At 44.6% G+C, this 9,626-nt stretch overlaps 1 long non-coding RNA gene across 1 annotated transcript; it reads left to right on the forward strand.

Annotated features, from left to right (window-relative positions):
* Positions 1–336: 336 nt before the first annotated feature.
* LOC121138979 lies at positions 337–5,986 on the forward strand. The gene is made up of 3 exons (XR_005875850.1): positions 337–462; positions 5,103–5,230; positions 5,352–5,986. It is a non-coding gene; the product is annotated as an uncharacterized LOC121138979 (long non-coding RNA).
* The last annotated feature ends 3,640 nt before the right edge of the window (positions 5,987–9,626 follow it).

Raw genomic sequence — 9,626 nt, forward strand, 5'->3', positions numbered from 1 at the left:
TTTTTATCCCATCTCTCCTCCGACTGTGATTCTCCCCATTACAACAATCTTGAAAACTCCTCATTACCATTTTAATAAATATCAAAATGAGTTTCTCTTTCACAGAGCTAAAGAGGGAGGTAGAGACAAAAGTGCTATGATTTCAAGGCTGCTAGTCTAGGTAAAAACTTCTGGGCAACCAGGATAATACATGCAAACTCAGTCTTAACCTCTCCCCATGAAACAGAGTCAAATACAAATACAGAAAATAGTATAATGTCCCCCAGGGGCCAGCCTTCCCTACAGAATACTATGGTTTTAGAAGTTCTACTTCTAGATCTTTCCAATTCTTCCATGGTGTCCTGTAGGCCTCTTACTACTCCCAACTTGTCTATAACACATCTCATCATTTGTCACTAACCCTCCTCAAGTTACCATCTTTCCAGAGAAAGTGCTACAACCTCTACAGAGAAGTTGATACAGGTAGGCTGTGCTGCCACACCCACCTGCCCCTTTGTTTGCCACCAGACCCTGAAGAGACTGGGGAACAGCTATAAGGAAGGGTTGGCATAGCTCAAGAGAATCTGAGTGGCAGCCTAGACAACCTGACTGGCCAGGGATTCAGCCCGTTACAGTGGGACATGTCTGTGTCTTATCTAACTCCTCGGCTTTTAGGATTTCTTCCTGTTTCACCGGTAGTTTGTTAGCCTTTTGATATGACTCTCTGGCAAAGAACCAACCCCTAACTCCAGGGAAATGCTTTCTCATAATCTCCTTTCCCCAAGATTCCGGTAGTCACACCACCTACAGTAACCTCTCAGGGTGGTTGGGTGGTGGCCACTTGTCTTAGTCACTGTTCTATTGCTGTGAAGACACTCTGTGACCAAGGCAATTCTTATTTAAAAAAAAAAAAAGCATTTCGTTAGAGACTTGCTTACAGTTTCAGAGGGTTAGTCCATTATCATCATTGTGGGAGAATGACAGCTCCCATGGCACTAGAGCAGTAGTTGAGAGCTACACCCTGATCCACAGGCCAGGGGAGAGAAAGAGAGAGAAGATAGGCAGGCTGTAGGCTTTTGAAAATCTTAAAGCCCGCCCTAGTGACACACTTCCTCCAACAAGGCCATGCCTCCTAATCCTTCTAATCCTATCAGAGTTCCACACCCTGGTGGCTATGCATTCAAATATATGATTATATGGAGCCATTTTTATTCAAACCACCACACCTCTGGCATTCCTAGTATGGAAGAACAGCTAAAACGACTAGAGTAGAGCAGGTGAGGCCACAGTACAGTACCACCCCAAATACCTTCCTCCGAAGTCTGACTTGCACGTGTGCCTCTGTGTCTGTTTTGATTGGCAGTAGTTAAGGAGTAACAGTTGACAGGTATGTAGATGCTTCTGCTTCACCGTGTACATTCCAAGACCCCTTTTCAGAGAAAATTAGTCTAAAGTCATGTGATGGCTCATCTTGACTACTTGACCACATCTGCGATTAACTAAAACCCAAGCAGCTATGTCCACCTGTGAGGGATTTTTCTTGATTGAATCATTTGAAGTGGAAAGTCTCACTCTAATCCCATTCTTTTGACGGGGGAAGATCTACTTTAATCTGGCTGCACCTTCTGGTGGCAGCCCATATGAAAGATAAGGAAGAAGGACGTCCTTTTCCTTTGGCTAGCAAGCTCACTCTGTAGGGGTATTAGAGCCTACTTCTTCAGAATTCTATCATCTACTGAAGACCAGATGAAATGTCCAGTCTCATGGAATCAACAACTATTGGATTCTTGGACTTCCCATTGGAAGACAGCCATTGTTGGAACAGTTGGACAATAAACTGTAAACCACTCTAATAAATCCCAGATAGATAGATAGATGCATACATACATACCTACGTACATACATACATACACGCGTACATACATACATACACAGACAGATAGATTCATTCATTCTATCAGTTTTGCTAGTGACCAAACTTGACAGCCTGAGTTTAGTCCCCAGAAATTACCTGGTGGGAGGATAGAACCACTTTCTCCAGGTTGTCCTCTGGTTTAGTCTCCAGAAATTACATGGTAGGAGGACAGAACCAATTCCTCCAGGTTGTCCTCTGGTCTCCACAGGTGTCACGGTGTGTGTGTGTGTGTGTGTGTGTGTGTGTGTGTGTGTGTGTGTGTGTGTGTGTGTGTGTGTGAGACTTTAAATACTTTATAAGATTGATTTAAATGACATGCTATAAGCATAGTTTAATGGCTGATCCTGATGGGAGCTCAGAGGTCCAGAAAGCTAAGAGACACATGGACAGTAAATGCTGTACACACAAAGTTTCATGTAGAAATGAAGACTATCGAAAACTAGAGCAAAGGTCACTTGAGTTAAATCCTGTTCCAAAAAAAAATCTTCATTTTTACATATCCTGAGACTTTGAGTGAGAGTGGATTTTAAAGTAATGGGCCAATTTATTTGGTGGCAGCAATTTCAAGAAAGTAAGACATTCGGGCTATGGCAGAGATACCGATGGCTAAGAGGTAAAGCTGTCCATGCTCTTGGGAGCTCACATCATGTCTCATGCTGCATATGACAGACATGGAGCTATACAATGTAGTTTTCAGCCTTCTAGGTTTTGGTCTTGCTTTAGTCTAATTGTTCCTTGCATTTCTCCCTTTATTCCATTTTTAAAATGGGAATTTTAACTCTGTACCATTATGTCATGCCAGGACTCAGAGTCAAGAGTTGCCCTGACTCTCAGGAGAGACTTTAAGCATTGGCTTTTGGACAATGTTGATCCATGAACAATGGGGACTCATGAAGATAGACTAAATGCATTCTGCATTATGACATGGACACAAGCTAGTAGACCAGGGGCAAAATGTCCTGGTCTAAATATGAAATGTCCCCTATAAGATCATAAGATAAGCATTTGTTTCCTAGCTGGGAGAAATATTCTGGAAGGTGGTAGAAACTTTAGGAGATGGGCCACTTGAAAGAAGCAGGTGACTGGAGGTGTTTGAATGTTGACCTAGTCTCTAATCCCCTCTTTATGCTGTTTCCTGGCTACCACCGGAGGGGAACAGCCTTCTCCACATGGTCTCATCATCATAATGTTTTGGCTCATGTCAGGTCTAGGACGGGCTGATTTCTTTGAAAACTGAGAAAAAGAAATTTTCCCCCTTTCTTATGTTGTTTCTGTTAGGTATTTTGTCAGATCCAGGAGAAAAGTAACAGATGTGTCCTTATGTATTAGTGACTTCTGTGACCAAATATGCGACAAGAGGCAATTTAAACAGAAAGGCTTATTTGGCTCACAGTTTGAGGAGATACAGTCCTCAGGGAAGGCATGGAAGCAGGAGTGTGAGGCAGCTGTGTAGGAGTGAACCCCACAAAGCTATCCGCCCAACAGGGAGGGGTCAAGGTAGAGATAAAAGGAAGTGAAAGGAAAAGGGGCTTCCCTTTTCTCCTGGAAGCCAGCCACGCTTCTAACTCCTAGTCTGTGAGACTCTCTCTCTGGTAAATAAATATATTGTTTTCCCTATATAGCTTCGAGTATCGTTATATAGCTGCTTACACACGTGAAGAGCAGAGAGTGGGCAGGAAGTGGAGTGGGCTATCAAACCTCAAGGTCATCCCTCAGAGACTCCACAACCTTCCAAAATAGCATGCATTCAAGCACATGAACCCATGGGGGCGGGGCACTTCACACCCAAGCTGCTCTTTGTAAGAAGAGTGAAATTTGGAGACTACACAGAGGAACACAGAGGAGAAGCCCATGTGAAGATGGAGGCAAAGAGCCGGGTGACACTGCTACAGATTAAGGAATGCAAAGGACTGCCAGCTATCCCCAGAAGCCGTGAGAGAACTACTCTTCTTCAGCTCCTCCAGAAGGAGCCAATCCTGCTGATAACTTGATTTGGGGCCTCCAGTCTCAAGGACTGTGAGGCAATAAATCACTGAGATCACACCAAGCATGTGACTATTTGACATTGTAACCCATGAAAGCTAAGATACTTTCCCGTGTGTGCTAAGAAGATCTCAGTCAGGGAGAAAGTGGGGAATAATGTCTTTTTTTTTTTTAACTTAGCTCAGGAGAACCAAGTTTGGAAGTCATGACATCAACACATTGGTGAGAGACAGGGACAATATCAGTGAGAAAGATCAGTAGGCACTACCTCTGCAAGATCGCCTGTTCCATGACACAGAGCAACTGAGGGCATGTTGTGGCAGTCAAACATTGACACACGTCATGGCCAAATTTTTTGTTTTGTTTTGGTCTAACTAGATAGTCCTGGCTAGCCTGGAACTCTCTGTCTAGATCAATTTGCCCTCGATTTTATAGTGATCCTCTTCCTCCAGTTTCCCACGTGCTAGGAATATGAGTGTGCACACCACACACTGATTATGTAGCCTGGATCCTCAGAACAATTATATGATGCAGGTATCATTATCCCAGCATTGTTTAAACGGGAAGCCCGGACTTGCCTAATGTCACTGATAGCAGAGGACAGAAGCGTCCACAGCCCCATGAGACCTACACTGTTCTAAGGCTACACTTAGAGAAACTCTAAGTTTGTTTTAATTTACATTTCAAGAGAATTGATGTGACTGACATTTTTTCCATACTCTCTCTAGTCATTTCACTTTAGGTAATTGCATGTACCCTTTGCCCATTCTCAAATTAGCTGTTCACTTTGTTTCTTGTGTCTAAGATCTTTTCACGCTGGGAAGGTATTAACCCCTTGACACACATGTTGCAAATGTTCTTTTAAGTGTGGACTTTAAATTGTGCTTTTGGAATGCTGATGCTTTAAATATTCCACATTGTACAAACAACAGTCTAAATCTTTGAACTTCTAATACACAGTATATCAGACATTTTAACATCAAAGTCCAAGGCTAAAGAAATGGCTTGGGGAAAGACCCAGGTCTGTTCCTAGCACCCAAGTTGTGCCTCTGGCCTCTTCAGGTATCCGCATTCATGTTTACAGACACATACTTAGAAATAAAAACAACTCTTAAAAAAAACACTAAATTGCCATTCACACCCATAAAACACGAGAATTTCCCTTTACTTCCCACAATTACCCCTTTCAACCACTTGTTTGACAGCCTTCTAAACCCTTTCCTAGGTGTCTCCACTAAGATCCTTGTGAGTGCACACAACTTCAATCTTTATTTGCCTCTTGATGCTTGATTGAGATGTCATCCATTCTATGACTAATGTCCTATCAGAAACACTCTCCTGACTATGAGGCATGTAAGTACCCACATTTTTTCCTACCAATGTCTTTCTTGTTTCATCTGTTTTTCCACACTTAATCCAGAATTTATGTGGAGTGTGGCTTAAGGTCAGGAAATGCCTGCTTTGTTTTTCCAAGTCGATGGAGTTGGCGAGTGTTGGAAGGAAGCACACCCCAGAAGACAGGAAAAGATGAGACGCCAGTGTGCACAAAGACAGGGCAATGCACAGCGAGTCCTAGGACCTGGAGGGCCACGGTGCAAGAGACCAGTGCAGGAAAAGCAGAAGATCCCACTGGAAACACTGAACTCCACCAGGCTGCTGCACAGGTTGGCAGGGGGTGGGCGCAGGACTGGGGTGGGAGTGAAAAGGCATCCCTTGGCCAGCAGTGGAGTATGGAGGAGTAAGACAGGATCTACTACAACTATAGAACTCTCCAGCCTGGGCTGTTGCTCCAAGGAAAGAAACCACACATCTGGATGCAGCTGTTCTGGTCTGTTTTCCACAGCGCTTCAGCCATTTGCACAGATGGGAGATTTCCCGCCGTTACAGGTGGAGCACAGATTCTGGGGGTCCGTGACTTGCCCAAGAGTAGCAGGAAGCTGGCTCCCTTCCTGTGGCACTGATGGACTGATGAAGGGCAGGGGCTCTGGATGCGGTGAGCTCACTGTTCCTGTGTGACATGAGCACCCACTGGGTCATCTTCAGAGTAATGGGCACCGGGGCTTCTTAGGTGGTCTTCTCCTCCCAAATAAACAGTGAAATGACAAAATGTCTGGAAGCCCTGAATAGTTCCTGTCTCTTTTGGCCTGGTGCCCTGCCTGCTGCCACCCCAGCTCTTCCCTCCCCACCCCCACTCCAGTCTCCAGTGCCAGGACCCATGGAGCACTGTGAGATCACTAGCCCTGCCTTGCTTGGGAACAGCTGCATCAGGAGCTGAACTTCCTTCTGCCAAAGAAAACCCAGTAGGTGGGCTGGCACCCTGGACTCCTTCCAACAGACTGGCTCAGCAGCATCCCCACCTGGTGGCTCTATCCCTCTCCTGGATCTGTTTTTTCTGTTGGTGCCTCCACTCAAGGGGCTCTGGATAAGGCCTGCTGCTGCCTTCTCAAGGGGCTGATAGACCAGAGATAGCTCTAGTCATCAAGGGGGACTTGGAAGTTCCTAACCTATAAAAAATGCACTCATCCTTAAGGACGCAGGTCACAGGCCATCTGCTGAACGAACACTCACTACAACATGTGCTATGTAGTTGTGAACATTATAGCCTCTGTTGTCTGGGTATGCATGTTCTGAGCTAGGCCTGACTAATGGGCAGCCAATGCCTGGTAGCTATATCAAGAAGGATACAGAGGCCATGGTGGGTACAGCTAACCTCCTTCTCCAGTGACAATGGATTCATGAAGTTGGTCACACCAGCACCATGCTGTGGGGTCTTAGCCCAACCACGGAAGGTTGAGCTGGGTCCCAGGAAGAGTAAGTGTGCCGCTCATCCATTCTCCCAGCCTCCCTGGGTCCTTGAGTCAGTCAGATGCAGCAGGGAGTCAAATCAAGCAAGAACTCATTTATTACCACACAGCAAGCATCTTTTAAAGCAAAAACCGCAGGGCGGGGAAACAGACAGCCAATGGTTTTAAAGGTCAGTCTATCACATGCCTAGACGCCCTAAGCTTTATCTAGTGAACACGAGCTGTTCATGCAGTGACCTCATCTGGTTCGCTATAGGCAGCCAATCATCTTTTTTTTTTTGTAAACAACTCAGGACTTGCCCTCTTGACTTCCCCTCAGCGCCATCTTTGACTGGCTCATGTACCCTACACCATGCATCTGATTCTACCAGCCCAGGTTACCAGATAGCACTGCCTTCCTGTCACCATCTGAGTGACCTGGGGAAGGTCACTTGGTTATCTTTGTGTTTCTAGGACACTGCAGTAGAGCCTGGCACTTAGCAGGTACCCAAAATGTCTTGCTGCATGTATGTCTAAAGCCTCCATAATCTTCCAATTGAGTAAGAAGCAGATGTGCTCTCTCTGGCAGACCCTCCCTTAGCTCTTCATAGAAAGACGATGGTATCCTTCTCTGTTACTCATGGCCCTCTCCCCCACCACCACCCTGTGGTCTTTTTCCTGGTGACTTCTTTGACAGTATGTTTAAGTTTTTTTTTTTTTTTTTGCTAGCAGCTCAGTTGTCCTTGAATTCACACTACTTCAGCCTTGGGTTGGGACTATAGGCATCTTTGCTTTTCCAAATAAATGTCTTGAGATTAAGGATGGGCCATCTGCTTTAGCTTGTACTATCCCTGGCCTAGAGATACCTGCTAAAACCCTAGGTGTGAATTCCCAGTTAAAGGAATCAATGTGTCATCTTTTGATTCTCCAGCTGCCATTTACTCTTCTGTTTTTTAAACACAATATGTCTGGATTTATTGCTTCACAGCAAGTGGATCACCATGTGTCTTCATTAGGGGTTCGTTGCTCAGATGAAACACCAAGACCAAAGCAATTTGGGGAGGAAAGAGATTATTTGGCTTATACTTCTGCTTCACTATTCATCATTGAAGAAGTCAGGACAGGAGCTCACATAGGGCAGGCAGCCGGAAGCAAAAGCTGATGCAGAAGACATGGAGGGACACTGCTTACTGGTTTTTCTCCCCCTAGCTTGCTCAGCCTGCTCTGTTATAGAACCCAGGGCCACCACCCAGAAATGACCCTGCCCACAATGATCTGGGTCCTCCCCCATTGATCACTAATTAAGAAAGTGCCAAACTACCTACAACCTGATCTTATGGAGGGATTTTCTCAATAGTTTTCCTCCTTTCAGATGACTCCAGACACTATATTACATAACTATGTCAGATTTCCTCTTATCAAGGTGTGAGCATTTTAATTTAATTTCTGAATGTTTAAAGACTTCTAAGTTGGAATGTGTGGCGCCATTTAAACCCCACAAGGGGAGGAAGGCCATGGAGAAAGATAAAGGCTGAGTCATGGACAGCACTGCTGTCTCCTTGTTCCCCTGACGCACAGCCATCATTTATTCACTCAATGACAATTTGTACAGTGAAATAATAACACTATTCCCACTACCATGATGTCCTGTCTTACCAAGGGGTCAGAACCAGCGGAGCAAAGGGCTATGGGTTGTGAGCTAAAATGAATCACCTCCTTCGGTTGTTTATTTCACATGTGGTGTCATAGTGACGAGAAAACTTTCTTACACAGCAGCTTCCTGAATCTTGTCTCCTGTCTCAGGAATTAGTTACCATCAACTCTAGTGAATAAGTGTATCTCTCTCCTTTTGTCTGGAGGGAAGCAGGGGTAGGTACCTCCATAAAACAGCCTTATTATGTCTGATTGGCCTTGATTCAAGCCTGATATTCCATAACCGTGTGATCCTCATCATTCTGTACCCTTTCTCTGCTTTTCCTCTCCAGCTTTTAAATAGAACTTACTAGTTCAAGACAGTGGGAAATTTGGGGGGATTTTATTTCTAAAAATATTACTTATTATTGTGTTGTATGTATATAGGGAACAGACTATATATATTTATATATACATACATATATATTTCAGATATTGAAGCGTCAACTGACTGGTTGTGATCTTGGGACAGTATCTCAACTTCTCTATTCCCTTACCTATAAAACAGAGATGAAAAGGGAACTACTCCAAATAAATGGATACTGGAGAAGCATGCAAAGCTGGACTTGCATCCAATAGGAGCTCAAGAAATGTTTGCTATAATCTCACAAGCTGTAGCACTGTGAAATGCCAGTATGAAAGCCTGAGAAATTCAAAGATGAAAGGATGGTGTGTGGTTATTGACCAATGTCCACAACACCTTATTTAGATCTCTCATTTATTGGTCCTTTACATTGGTTTCTCTCAGTAATACTAACCTCATGTATGAAACGACAGAAGTCTAGTAGTATTTCATCAGGTTGGCATGTTGCACTGTGTCAGCCTTTGGGGATGGCTCTGAAGATCCCGCCTTCCTGAGACATTGTGAGCCTCCACTTTGAACTAGAAGAGCTAGGGTTCTTCTCTGAGATCCTGCCCACTGCATGCATAGTCATAAGAAGACTGCTTGCTTTTCTCACCTACAAAAGAGATTGACACAAGTTTCTTTGCCTCCCCAACAAAGCTGTTGTGAAGCTTGGGAAGGAAGTGGTCTATAAACTAAGTACCCTAAGTGCTCAGACATTCGTCACTCAGGGAGAAGGGCCAGGAAACACTGAGCACAAGATCAGATATGTTTTACTCTTCACCCATGGCCTTCCTCACCATCTGCTCTCCAGCATCTGGCCAGTGCCTCAGTCAGATGCAGTGGACTGCTGGCTGGGACAAGAGCAAGGGCTTTCTAAGTCCTGTGGGTTTCTATCCCCAAAGCCCTGACATTACCTCTTAGCACTTCA

This window comes from Mesocricetus auratus, unplaced genomic scaffold, assembly GCF_017639785.1.
Source record: "Mesocricetus auratus isolate SY011 unplaced genomic scaffold, BCM_Maur_2.0 Super-Scaffold_6730, whole genome shotgun sequence".
Lineage (NCBI taxonomy): Eukaryota > Metazoa > Chordata > Mammalia > Rodentia > Cricetidae > Mesocricetus > Mesocricetus auratus.